At 35.5% G+C, this 14072-nt stretch overlaps 1 protein-coding gene across 4 annotated transcripts in view; it reads right to left on the reverse strand.

The window, feature by feature from the left end:
• The window catches only part of LOC122690232, a 414205-nt gene that overhangs the window by 106329 nt on the left and 293804 nt on the right, over nt 1-14072 (reverse strand). The gene's annotated exons all lie outside the window — the stretch shown is intronic.

Here is a 14072-nt window from a genome sequence, read left to right on the forward strand (position 1 = left end):
AAACAAGAATCAAAAGAAATGAGGACAACCTCAGTGACCTCTGGTACAATGTGAAATGCCCCAATATTCAAATCATAGGATTCCCAGAAGAAGACGACAAAAAGAAAGGCCATGAGAAAATACTCAAGGAGACAATAATTGAAAACTTCCCTAAAATGGGGAAGGAAATAGTCACACATGTCCAAGAAACCCAGAAAGTCCTAAACAGGATAAACCCAAGGCAAAACACCCCAAAGACACATACTAGTCAAATTAACAAAGATCAAACACAAAGAACAAATATTAAAAACAGCAAGAGAAAAACAACAAATAACACACAAGGGGATTCCCATAAGGATAACAGCTCATCTTTCAATAGAAACTCTTCAGGCCAGAAGGGAATGGCAGGACATACTTAAGGTAATGAAAGAATAATCTACAACCCATTACTGTAACCAGCAAGGATCTCGTTCAAATGTGAAGGAGAATTCAAAAGCTTTACAGACAAGCAAACGCTGAGAGAATTCAGCACCATCAAACCAGCTTTTCAACAAATGCTAAAGGATGTTCTCTAGACAGGAAACACAGAAAGACTGCATAAACTCAAACCCAAAACAACAAAATAAATGGCAATGGGACCACACTTATCAATACTTACCTTAAATGTATATGGGTTGAATGCCCCAACCAAAAGACAAAGACTGGCTGAATGGAAACAAAAACAAGACCCCTATATATGCTGTCTACAAGAGACCAACCTCAAAACAAGGGACACATACAGACTGAAAGTGAGGGGCTGGAAAAAAAAAATATTTCACACAAATGGAGACCAAAAGAAAGCAGGAGTTGCAATACTCATATCAGATAAAATAGACTTTAAAATAAAGGCTGTGAAAAGAGACAAAGAAGGACACTACATAATGATCAAAGGTTCAATCCAAGAAGAAGATACGACAATTATAAATATATATGCACCTAACATAGGAATAGCACAATATGTAAGGCAAACACTAGCAAGTATGAAAGGGGAAATTAACAATAACACAATAATAGTGGGAGATTTTAATACCCCACTCACACCAATGGATAGATCAACTAAACCGAAAATTAACAAGGAAACACAAACTTTAAAGGTTACAATGGACCAGCTAGACCTAATTGATATCTATAGGACATTTCACCCCAAAACAATGAATTACACCTTTTTCTCAAGTGCACATGAAACCTTCTCCAGAATAGATCACATCCTGGGTCATAAATCTAGCCTTGGTAAATTCAAACAAATTGAAATCATCCCAGTCATATTTTCTGATCACAATGCAGTAAGATTAGATCTCAATTATAGGGAAAAAAAACTATTAAAAATTCCAACACATGGAGGCTAAATAACATGCTTCTGAATAACCAACAAATCATAGAAGATATAAAGAAATCAAATATGCATAGAAATGAATGAAAATGAAAGCACAACAACCAAAACCTGTGGGACACTGTAAAAGCAGTGTTAAGGGGAAGGTTCATAGCAATACAGGCTTATCTCAAGAAAGAAGAAAAAAGTCAAATAAATAACCTAACTCTACACCTAAAGCAACTAGAGAAACAAGAAATGAAGAACCCCAGGGTTAGTAATAGGAAAGAAATCTTAAAAATTAGGACAGAAACAAATGCAAAAGAAACAAAAGAGACCATAGCAAAAATCAACAAAGCTAAAAGCTTGTTCTTTGAAAAGATAAATAAAATTAACAAACCATTAGCCAGACTCATCAAGAAACAAAGGGAGAAGAACCAAATCAACAAAATTAGAAATAAAATGGAGAGATCACAACAGACAACACAGAAATACAAAGGATCATAAGAGACTACTACCAGCAGCTATATGCCAATAAAATGGACAATTTGGAAGCAATGGACAAATTCTTAGAAAGGTATAGCTTTCCAAAACTGAACCAGGAAGAAATAGATGATCTTAACAGACCCATCACAAGCAAGGAAATCGAAACTGTAATCAGAAATCTTCCAGCAAACAAAAGCCCAGGACCAGATGGCTTCACAGCTGGATTCTACCAAAAATTTAGAGAAGAGCTAACACCTATCTTACTCAAACTCTTCCAGAAAATTACAGAAGAAAGTAAACTTCCAAACTCATTCTATGAGCTCACCATCACCCTAATACCAAAATGAGACAAAGATGCCACAAACAAAGAAAATTATAGGCTAATATCACTGATGAACATGGATGCAAAAATCCTTAACAAATTCTAGCAAATAGAATCCAACAACATATTAAAAAGATCACACATAATGACCAAGTGGGCTTTATCCCAGGAATGCAAGAATTCTTTAATATCCACAAATCAATCAATATGATACACCACATTAACAAATTGAAAGATAAAAAAACATATGATTATCTCAATAGATGCAGAAAAAACCTTTGACAAAATTCACCATCCATTTATAATAAAAACTCTCCAGAAAGCAGGAATAGAAAGAATGTACCTCAACATAATAAAAGTTATATATGAAAAACCCACAGCAAACATTATCTTCAATGGTGAAAAATTGAAAGCATTTCCCCTAAAGTCAGGAACAAGACAAAGGTGTCCACTCTCACTACTACTACTCAACATAGTTTTGGGAGTGTTGGCCACAGCAATCAGAGCAGAAAAATAAATAAAAGGAATCCAGATAAGAAAAGAAGAAGTAAAACTCTCACTGTTTGCAGACGACATGATCCACTACATAGAAAACCCTAAAGAATCCACCAAAAAATTACTAGAGCTAATCAATGAATATAGTAAAGTTGCAGGATATAAAATTAACAAACAGAAATCCCTTGCATTCCTATACACTAACAATGAGAAAACAGAAAGAGGAATTAAGGAAACAATACCATTCACCATTGCAGCGAAAATAATAAAGTACTTAGGAATATATCTACCTAATGAAACCAAAGACCTATATATAGACAACTATAAAACACTGATGAAAGAAATCAAAGAGGACACAAACAGATAGAGAAATACACTGTGTTCATGGACTTGAAGAAACAATATTTTGAAAATGAGTATAATACCCAAGGCAATCTATAGATTCAATGCAATCGCTACCAAGCTACCTACGGTAGTTTTCACAGAACTAGAACAAATAATTTCACAATTTGTATGGAAATACCAAAAAACCTCATAGAGCCAAAGCAATCTTGAGAAAGAAGAATGAAACTGGAGGAATCAACCTGCCTGACTTCAGGCTCTACTACAAAGCCACAGTCATCAAGACAGTATGGTACTGGCACAAAGACAGAAATATCGATCAATGGAACAGAATAGAAAGCCCAGAGATAAATCCACGAACCTATGGACACCTTATCTTTGACAAAGGAGGCAGGGATATACAATGGAAAAAAGACAACCTCTTTAACAAGTTGTGCTGGGATAACTGTCAAATCCTTGTAAAAGAATGAAAGTAGAACACTTTCTAACACCATACACAAAAATAAACTCAGAATGGATTAACGTTCTAAATGGAAGACCAGAAACTATAAAACTCCTAGAGGAGAACATAGGCAAAACACTCTCCGACATAAATCACAGGAAGATCCTCTATGACCCAGCTCCCAGAATACTGGAAATAAAAGCAAAAATAAACAAATGGGACCTAATTAAACTTAAAATCTTTTGCACAACAAAGGATACTACAAGCAAGGTGAAAAGACTGACTTCAGAATGGGAGAAACTAATAGCAAACAAAGCAACAGACAAAGAATTAATCTTAAAAATATACAAGCAACTTCTGCAGCTCAATTCCAGAAAAATAAAAGACCCAATCAAAAAGTGGGCCAAAGACCCAACCAGACATTTCTCCAAAGAAGAACATACAGATGGCTAACAAACACATGAAAAGATGCTCAACATCACTCATTATCAGAGAAATGCAAATCAAAACCACAGTGAGGTTCCATTTCACACCAGTCAGAATGGCTGCTATCCAAAATTCTACAAGCAATAAATGCTGGAGAGGGTGTGGAGAATAGGGAACCATCTTACACTGTTGGTAGGAATGCAAACTAATACAGCCACTATGGAGAACAGTGTGGAGATTCCTTAAAAACCTGGAAATAGAACTGCCATATGACCCAGCAATCCCACTCCTTGGCATACACACCGAGGTAACCAGATCTGAAAGAGACACGTGCACACCAGTGTTCATCGCAGCACTGTTTATAATAGCCAGGACATGGAAGCAACCTAGATGCCCATCAGCAGACGATTGGATAAGGAAGCTATGGTACATATACACAATGGAATATTACTCAGCCATTAAAAAGAATACATTTGTATCAGTTCTAATGAGATGGATCAAACTGTAGCCCATTATACAGGGTGAAGTAAGCCAGAAAGATAAAGACCATTATAGTATACTAACATATATATACAGAATTTAAAAAGATGGTAATGATAACTGTATATGCAAAACAGAAAAAGAGACACAGATGTATAGAACAGACTTTTGGACTCTGTGGGAGAAGGCGAGGGTGGGATGTTCTAAGAGAATAGCATTGAAACAAGTATACTATCAAGTGTGAAACAGATTTCCAGCCCAGGTTGGATGCATGAGACAAGTGCTCAGGGGTGGTGCACTGGGAAGACCCAGAAGGATGGGATGGGGAGGGAGGTGGGAGGGGGGGATAGGGATAGGGAACACATGTAAACCCATGGTGATTTATGTCAATGTATGGCAAAATCCACTACAATATTGTAAAGTAATTAGCCTCTGACTAATAAAAATAAATGAAAAAAAAGTGCATTATTTTCTCCAAATACTCTAGTCAGTAAAATTAATTTCAGGAAATACATCTTATATATAACTATCTCTTGCATTTATATAATACTTTATACTTTTTCAAAATTTTTTCCCATAAATAACCACATTCAAGCCTGACCTCAAAATTATTAAGTAGAATAGCAATCATTATCCCCATTCACTGAAGAGGTGTTTGAGAGGGAAAAGTAAGATTTATATAAATGATGTTTTATGCAAAATGTGTTAATTTGCGACCAATAAGGACAATTTTCCTGATCTCTTAACTCCTAATTGCCTTTTCTTTCCACTGTAATGCCTAAAGTGGTCAAGAAATATCTACTAGACTAGTGAATAAAATGACAAGCATTCATGTTTGTTATGCTATAGGCATTCTCTTAGATCAGAAAGATATTTTCCCTGAAGGAGCCTAAATCTGGTTAACAAAAAGAAATAGTACAATGTAATATATGAATATGGGCTTCCCAGGTGGCACAGTGGTAAATAACCTGCCTGAAAATGCAAGAGATGCAAGTGATACTGGTTTGATCCCTGGGTTGGGAACATTCCCTGGAGAAGGAAATGGCAACCCACTCCAGTATTCTTGCCTAGAGAAGTACATGGACAGAGGAACCTGGTGGGCTCCAGTCCATGGCGTGGCAAAGAATCAGACACAACTGAGCACACAAAGTGTTACTATATATGATTACAAAGATTTGTGACAGTTATAAGAGACAGAATGGTGAGAAAGGACCTCATGGAAATGGTAGAGATCTGTTTTTGATAAAGAGAATTCACATAATCAGAGATAAAAGAGTTTGACATTTGCAGAGAGATTAGGTGACTTTAGCAAAGGCAAAATGCTAACAATATATACTGTGAATTCCAAGGAGAGTAAGAATCCCATTATGATAGGAATAGAAAACAAAAGAAAGTAAAGCAAGCAAACAAACAAACAAACAACAACAACAACAAAACAAACAAACATAAATCAGTAATATAATACTGGAAAAACAGTGTGGGCATTTTGGTAGATGGTTTGGATTTACTAGTAAAGGCATTTGGAGTTAATTTGCAGGTGACTCATGAAAGGTTTTGAGTAGGAGAATGCGATTTTATAATGAAGTAGTATTTATAGCCAGGCTTCAACTGTACGTGGACCAAGAACTTCCAGATGTTCAAGCTGGACTTAGAAAAGGCAGAGGAACCAGAAATCAAATTGCCAACATCTGTTGGATCATCGAAAAAGCAAGAAAGTTCCAGAAAAAAAAAAAAAAAAAACATCTATTTCTGCTTTACTGACTATGCAAAAGCCTTTGTGTGGATCACAACAAAATGTGGAAAATTCTGAAAGAGATGGGAATACCAGACCACCTTACCTGCCTCCTGAAAAAATCTGTATGCAGGTCAAGAAGCAACAGTTAGAACCAGACATGGAACAAAAGACTGGCTCCAAATTGTGAAAGGCTGTATATTGTCACCCAGTTTATTTAACTTCTATGCAGACTACATCATGCAAAATGCCAGGCCGGATGAAGCACAAGATGGAATCAAGACTGAAGGGAGAAATATAAATAACCCCAGATATGCAGATGACACCACCCTTATGGCAGAAAGTGAAGAGGAACTAAAGAGCTTCTTGATGAAAGTGAAAGAGGAGAGTGAAAAAGTTGGGTCAAAACTCAACATTCAAAAAACTAAGATCATGGTATTTGGTCCCATCACTTCATGGCAAATACTGGAACAACAATGGAAACAGTGAGAAATTTTATTTTGGGGGGCTCCAAAATCACTGCAGATGGTGTCTGCAGCCATGAAATTAAAAGACACTTGCTCCTTGGAAGAATAGCTACGACAAACTTAGGCAGCATATTAAAAAGCAGATACATCACTTTGCCAATAAAGGTCCTTTTAGTAAAAGCTATGGTTTTTCCAGTGGTCATGTATGGATGTCAGAGTTGGACTACAAAGAAAGCTTAGCACCGAAGAATTGATGCATTTGAACAATGGTGTTGGAGAAGACTCTTGAGAATCCCTTGGACTGCAAGGATATCAAACCAGTCAGTCCTAAAGGAAATCAGTCCTGAACATTAATTGGAAGGACTGATGCTGAAGCTCCAATACTTTGGCCACCTGATGCGAAGAACTGACTCATTGGAAAAGACCCTAATGCTGGGAAAGATTTAAGGCAGGGGAAGAATGGGATGACAGAGGATGAGATGGTTGGATGGCATTACTGACTCAGTGGACATGAGTTTGCGCAAGCTCTAGGAGTTGGTGAACTGAACTGAGTATTTATAGAAAGAATAATCTATTTCCAGTACATAAAATGGATGATCAGTTTAGAAGTTAAATGAACTTAAAAATAATCAATATTAATAAAAATAAGGATAGTATAAAAATCTGTGACCAATGACTATGAAACTTTAAATTTATAAGTACACCCCATGGCCTTGTCAAAGTACTACCTTTCCAAATAACCTACAAAATTAATTGGGTATATTCAATGTTTTGTGTAATACAACAACAATAACAATAACAGCAACAATAAAACTTGGTTTGCTAACAAAGTATGATTCACACTCAAGCGAAACTGTGTAAACTCAAAACTTTGAAACTTTGAAAACTCAAATATGCTGTAATAAGCTGCAGAAGACTTCTTGGGAGATAAAAGGACACACATAGCAAAAGTATATAGACATACAACTAACATATGGATGGAAGAAAAATTGTCAAACTGTGGTTGATGTTTTAAATTAGAAGAAAACACTTGAGAATGCACTGACTGATTTTGACAGATGCCTTCTGACGTCTCACAAGTTGATTCTTATCACTAGTCATGTGTTATTGGTTATGTTTATATTTAATTGAAAAGTTATGCACATTTTAAGGCAAAGTATGTAACAACAGCTTTTAAATTAGTACTACAGGGATCAATAACACTATAATGGAATGAAAGATAATGAATATTGTTTTCATCAGGAAGAATCACAAAATGTAAAAGTAGAATTTTAGAGGCTGATAATTTTTCATTGAACATAATATATAAACTTTCTCATTACAAATGGCCTCTTAAAGGAGGTATTTAATATTTTACCACTGTACTTTGGCCATTCAGAAACCTAGCTAAGTTTAAAATTGCCAGTAATTCCATAACCTCACCTAGGCCAATCCCTACAAGCCTTTCTGTCAAGAGAACAAGAAACCAAGTGGAATTTTATTTTGGAGGGAGCTCATGGTAGCAATTCTGTAGGCAAAAGCTAGGCAATATAGAAACAGTGTAGCATATTGCATAAGAGCATGAGCTCTGGAGTCAGATTGCCTGCCATTTAATAGCTATGTGACTTTTGGCAGGTTGCTTAGACTCTATATTACTCAGTTTCTTTGTCTATAAAATGGAGAAAAATAAATGTATAATATATAATTTATTTTCTAGCAAAAATATTAAACAAATCACCACTTATAAAGTGATTATGATAGTATATAGCACATAGTAAACACTCCATAAGTTGTAGCTATTATTATATTATTATTTAGACCTACATTTCTTTTTTTTTAAAAATTAATTTATTTACTTTAATTGGAGGCTAATTACTTTACAATATTGTAGTGGCTTTTGCCATACACTGACATGAATCAGCCATGGGTGTACATGTGTTTCCCATCCTGAACCTTCCTCCCACCTCCCTCCCCATGCCATCCCTCAGGGTCATCCCAGTGCACCAGCCCTGAGCACCCTGTCTCATGTTTCGAACCTGGGCTGGTGATCTATTTCACAGATGATAATATACATGTTTCAATGCTACTCTCTCAAATCATCCCACCCTCGCCTTCTCCCACAGAGTCCAAAAGATTGTTCTTTACATCTGTGTGTCTTTTGCTGTCTCACATATAGGGTCATCGTTACCATCTTTTTAAAATTGATATATATGTGTTAATATACTGCATTGGTGTTTTTCTTTCTGATTTACTTCACTCTGTATAGTAGGCTCCAGTTTCATCCACCTCATCAGAACAGATTCAAATGTATTATTTTTAATAGCTGAGTAATATTCCATTGTGTATATGTACCACAGCTTTCTCACCCATTCATCTGCCGATGGACATCCGGTTGCTTCCATGCCCTAGCTACTTTAAACAGTGCTGCGATGAACATTGGGGTACACATGTCTGTTTCAATTCTGGTTTCCTTGGTGTATATGACCAGCAGTGGGATTGCTGGGTCATATGGCAGTTCTATTTCCAGTTTTTTAAGGAATCTCCACACTATTCTCCATAGTGGCTATACTAGTTTGCATTCCTACCAACAGTGCAAGAGGGAACCCTTTTCTCTTCACCCTCTCCAGCATTTATTGTTTGTAGACTTTTGGATAACAGCCATTCTGACCAGTGTGAGATGGTACGTCATTGTGGTTCCGATTTACATTTCTCTGATAATGAGTGATGTTGACTATCTTTTCATGTGTTTGTTAGCCATCTGTCTGTCGTCTTTGGAGAAATGTCTGTTTAGTTCTTTGGCCCATTTTTTTAATTGGGTCTTTTATTATTCTGGAATTGAGCTGTAGGGGCTGCTTGTATATTTTTGAGATTAATTCTTTGTCAGTTGCTTTATTTGCTATTATTTTCTCCCATTCTGAAGGCTGTCTTTTCACCTTGCTTATAGTTTCCTTTGTTGTGAAAAAGCTTTTAAGTTTAATTAGGTCCCATTTGTTTATTTTTAGACCTACATTTTATTGAGTGTTTCACTGGTAACAGATGACAGGCCATGTAACTACACTCACAAAGCATATGAAATAGGAACTTTCAGTGCTTCCAAAAGGTAAACTTTTTCATTGTTCTAGAGATAATTTTAGTGATTACATCAATTATTTCTTTTTATATACCCTTAGGTTTACATCTCTTGTGAAGAAACTGTAAGGAGATAAATTGAGGCATTATTATCACATACGTATGGCTTTTGCTTACATTCTCATTTAGACACATATAGTTAGCAACTTCCAGGCAAAAAGCAGTTCTAAAATGTGTGGAATATCCAGAACTTAAAAACATGACTGATGGTAATACTTTCTGAATTAGATGTTAATTTGTGCCTCTTTTAGTCTTTCCTGGTGGCTTACACAATAAAGAATACACCTGTAATGCAGGAGACTCTGGTTCAGCACTTGGGTCAGGAAGATCCCCTGGGGAAGGGAATGGCTATCCACTCCAGTGTTCTGACCTGAAGAATTCTATGGACAGAGAAGCCTGGTGGGCTACAGTCCATGTGGTTGCAAAGAGTTAAACACAACTGAGCAATTAACACTTTTTTTTTTTTTTTTGGTTCTCATAACTTAGCTTTTAAAGATTAATAAATGAAATTAGGACTTCATCCACATTTTCTCCTTAAAGGTGGCTACTTGATACTGCATGACTCCCATTTTGCAAGAAAAATGTAGGATTTATTTCTATCTTCCAAATATTTTATTATAACACTGATAATATGAGGTTCCTATGTACTTATAATCAACTGTGTGTTTTCATTATCTAATAAATCAATATTATAATTTATATATGAGAAAATTCCCAACATTCGTTTACATGTCTCAACTGAAGACTGAACTGATTAGATAGAATAATTTCTTATTTCTTAACGTGCTATATCCTGGTTAATGTTTTGTGGGAATAGAAGTGAAGAATTTCTGGATATCATCTGTAAAGTTGCTATCTAAACAATTTTATTTTTCTTGTACTTATATATTAATTGATGTTTCCAAAATAAATGACAGGATCCTGGTAAGAAAATAACTATATCAATGTGGTAAACTGATTTTGTGAATGTAAGAGTAGAAGTTGGAAGAATTTAATTACTTTACAATCCTGTCAGAGAGGCCAGAAACACTATAGGATATAGTGCTTGTGTATTTATGTCCCTGGAAGAGTAAATGATCCCATATAATTAGGACTGGATTATGAGGTTTCCTTTCCTTTGGCAGAAAGAATGGATTTAGCTGAATAAAAATATCAGAACCCACTGTGTTAATCAGAATTTGATTTCACTTTTGTTTTTCTATTCTCTAAACCTAGTGGATGACATAATACCTTTGGCTACTCATACTTTTTCATGTTTTTCTGGCTTGGCCTTACTGTATAGGACATTGACAATCCATCCATTCATCCATCTATTCATCTATACCTACATACATTCAATCACATATTCATCCATCAACAAATATTACATTCCTACAATGTGAAAAGTACTATGGTATTTGCTGTAATTACAAACATCAATAATAAAAGATGGTACAGACTGACTAGAATGAAATGTGATGAGCTGTTTGAAAGTATTATTTACAAAGTGCCTTGGTAGTATATAGGAATGCAAGGGATTTCTGTGTGTTAATTTTATATCCTGCAACTTTACTATATTCATTGATTAGTTCTAGTAATTTTCTGGTAGAGTCTTTAGGGTTTTCTATGTAGAGGATCATGTCATCTGCAAACAGTGAGAGTTTCACTTCTTCTTTTCCTATCTGGATTCCTTTTACTTCTTTTTCTGCTCTGATTGCTGTGGCCAAAACTTCCAACACTATGTTGAACAGTAGTGGTGAGAGTGGGCACCCTTGTCTTGTTCCTGATTTCAGGGGAAATGCTTTCAATTTTTCACCATTGAGGGTGATGCTTGCTGTGGGTTTGTCATATATAGCTTTTATTATGTTGAGGTATGTTCCTTCTATTCCTGCTTTTTGGAGAGTTTTAATCATAAATGAGTGTTGAATTTTGTCAAAGGCTTTCTCTGCATCTATTGAGATAATCATATGGTTTTTATCTTTCAATTTGTTAATGTGGTGTATTACATTGATTGATTTGCGGATATTGAAGAATCCTTGCATTCCTGGGATAAAGCCCACTTGGTCGTGGTGTATGATTTTTTTAATATGTTGTTGGATTCTGTTTGCTAGAATTTTGTTAAGGATTTTTGCATCTATGTTCATCAGTGATATTGGCCTGTAGTTTTCTTTTTTTGTGGCATCTTTGTCAGGTTTTGAAATTAGGGTGATGGTGGCCTCATAGAATGAGTTAGGAAGTTTACCTTCTTCTGCAATTTTCTGGAAGAGTTTGAGTAAGGTAGGTGTTGTGCCACATGACCAGAAAGAAGAAGCTACTTAGTTCTACCCACAGGTGTCAGGCAAGATGTCCCAAGAGAAATGACATTTGAATTGAATGTTGGAGAATACATAAGAATTAACTGGTCTGACTTACCTCATAAAGCATAATATTCCTGAGGTCTATCCACCTTGCTACCAATGACAGAATTCATTTTTTATAGCTGAGTAATATTTTGATGTGTGTGTATACACACACACACACACACACACAAAGTTAGACAAAAAGTTCATTCAAGTTTTTCCATGTTACCAAAAGAATCTGTCTGCAATCCGGGGGACCTGGGTTCAATCCTCTGGAGGAGGGCATGGCAACCTTCTCCAGTGCTCTTGTCTGGAGAATCCCCGTGGACAGAGCAGCCTGGCAGGCTACAGTCCATGGGGTCACAAAGAGTTGGACACAACTGAGCAACTAAGCACAGCAAAAAACCTGAATGAACTTATTGGTCAACTCAATATGTATATACCATATCTTTATCCATTTATCAGTTGGTGGGTGCTTTGGGGGTTGCTTCCATGTCTTGGCTATTGTAAATAGTGCTACTATGAACAATGAGATGTATGTTTCTTTTCAAATTGGTGTATTGATTTTTTTTCCCCACATATATACCCAGGAATGGAACTGCTGGCTTATATGGTAGTCTTATTTTTAGTTTTTTTTTCTTTAAAGGAACTTCCATACTATTTTTAACAGTGTCTGCACCAATTTACACTCTCACCAGCAGTGTACAAGGGTTCCCTTTTCTCCGTATCCTGGCTAGCATTTGCTATTTGTAGATATTTTGGTGATAGCCACTGACAGGTGTGAGGTGATACCTCATTGTGGTTTTGGTTTGCATTCCTCTAATAATTTGTGATGCTGAGCATCTTTTCATGTGTTTCTTATCCACATGTAAGTCCTCTTTGGAAAAATGTTTATTCAAGTCTTCTGTCCAAATTTTCATTGGGTTGTTTGGTGTTCTGGTAATGAATTGTATAAGCTGTTTATATATTTTGGAATTTAACCCCTTGTTGATCACATAATTTATCAATATTTTTTTTGCATTCCATGGGTTGTTTTTTCATTTTGTCAATGATTTCCTTTCAATGATTTCCTTTGCTCTGCAAAAGCATTTAAGTTTAATTGGGTCCCATTTGTTTATTTTTTGCTTTTATTTCCTTTGTTTTAGGAGAAAGATCCTCAAAATATTGCTACGATTTATGTCAGAGAGTGCTCTGTCTTTCTAGAATTTTTTTGGTGGATGGATGTAGAGAATGTTATGCTTAGTGTTATAACTCATGCAGAGAAAGATAAATACTGTATCATATCACTTACATGTGCAATCTTAAGTGTAATACAAGTGAATGTATATAATCAGACAGAAAGACTCACAGATATGGAAAACAACTTAGTGGTTATCAGTGGCGAGAGGGAAAGTGGAAGGGCACATTAGGAGTATAGGATTAAGAGATACAAACTAATATGTATAAAATAGGCAACAAGGATATATTGTATAGCACAGGAAATTATAGCCATTGTCTTGTAATAACTTTTAATGGAGTATAATCTATAAAAGTACTGAATTACTGTGCTAAACACATGAAGCTAATATAGTATTATAAGTCAACTATATTTCAATAAAAAAAGAATCACTCAGAGAAGGGATTGTAAGGGAATCTGAGCACTGAGAAAAATATGAACAAAAATCATAGAGTGAGAATATATGAAATATTTAAGGATATAGGAGTAGTCTGGTATGGCTAGTTGACTAAGACAAGAGGCTGCAGGGATTGAGGTTGGAAATTTGGTTGGTATCTTATTTTGAGGGGGTAGTCTATTTTTAAGGGCTGTGTATATGCCATGCTAAGGAATAAGAGCTGGAAAAACCAACTGAGAATCAGAGAAATTAGAAAAAAAAAGAAGGTTACAGAAAATATAATTGTTACATGAAGTTTCAAGGAAAGAGTCAACAGGATCACAAATTGAATATTAGCCCATGTTTATGTGGGAAGGAAGTAAAGACCACAGATAGGCATCAATAGAATTTAGGCTGTTCAATAAATTATGATCAAATAAATAAATGAATAAATAAATACTGAATTGTTCTTGTAAGATTACTGAAATGGAATCTTAACTATAGTCCATAGTAGCATGATTCTATTTGAGTTCAA

The sequence above is a fragment of the Cervus elaphus genome, chromosome X, assembly GCF_910594005.1.
Source record: "Cervus elaphus chromosome X, mCerEla1.1, whole genome shotgun sequence".
In the NCBI taxonomy this organism is placed as follows: domain Eukaryota; kingdom Metazoa; phylum Chordata; class Mammalia; order Artiodactyla; family Cervidae; genus Cervus; species Cervus elaphus.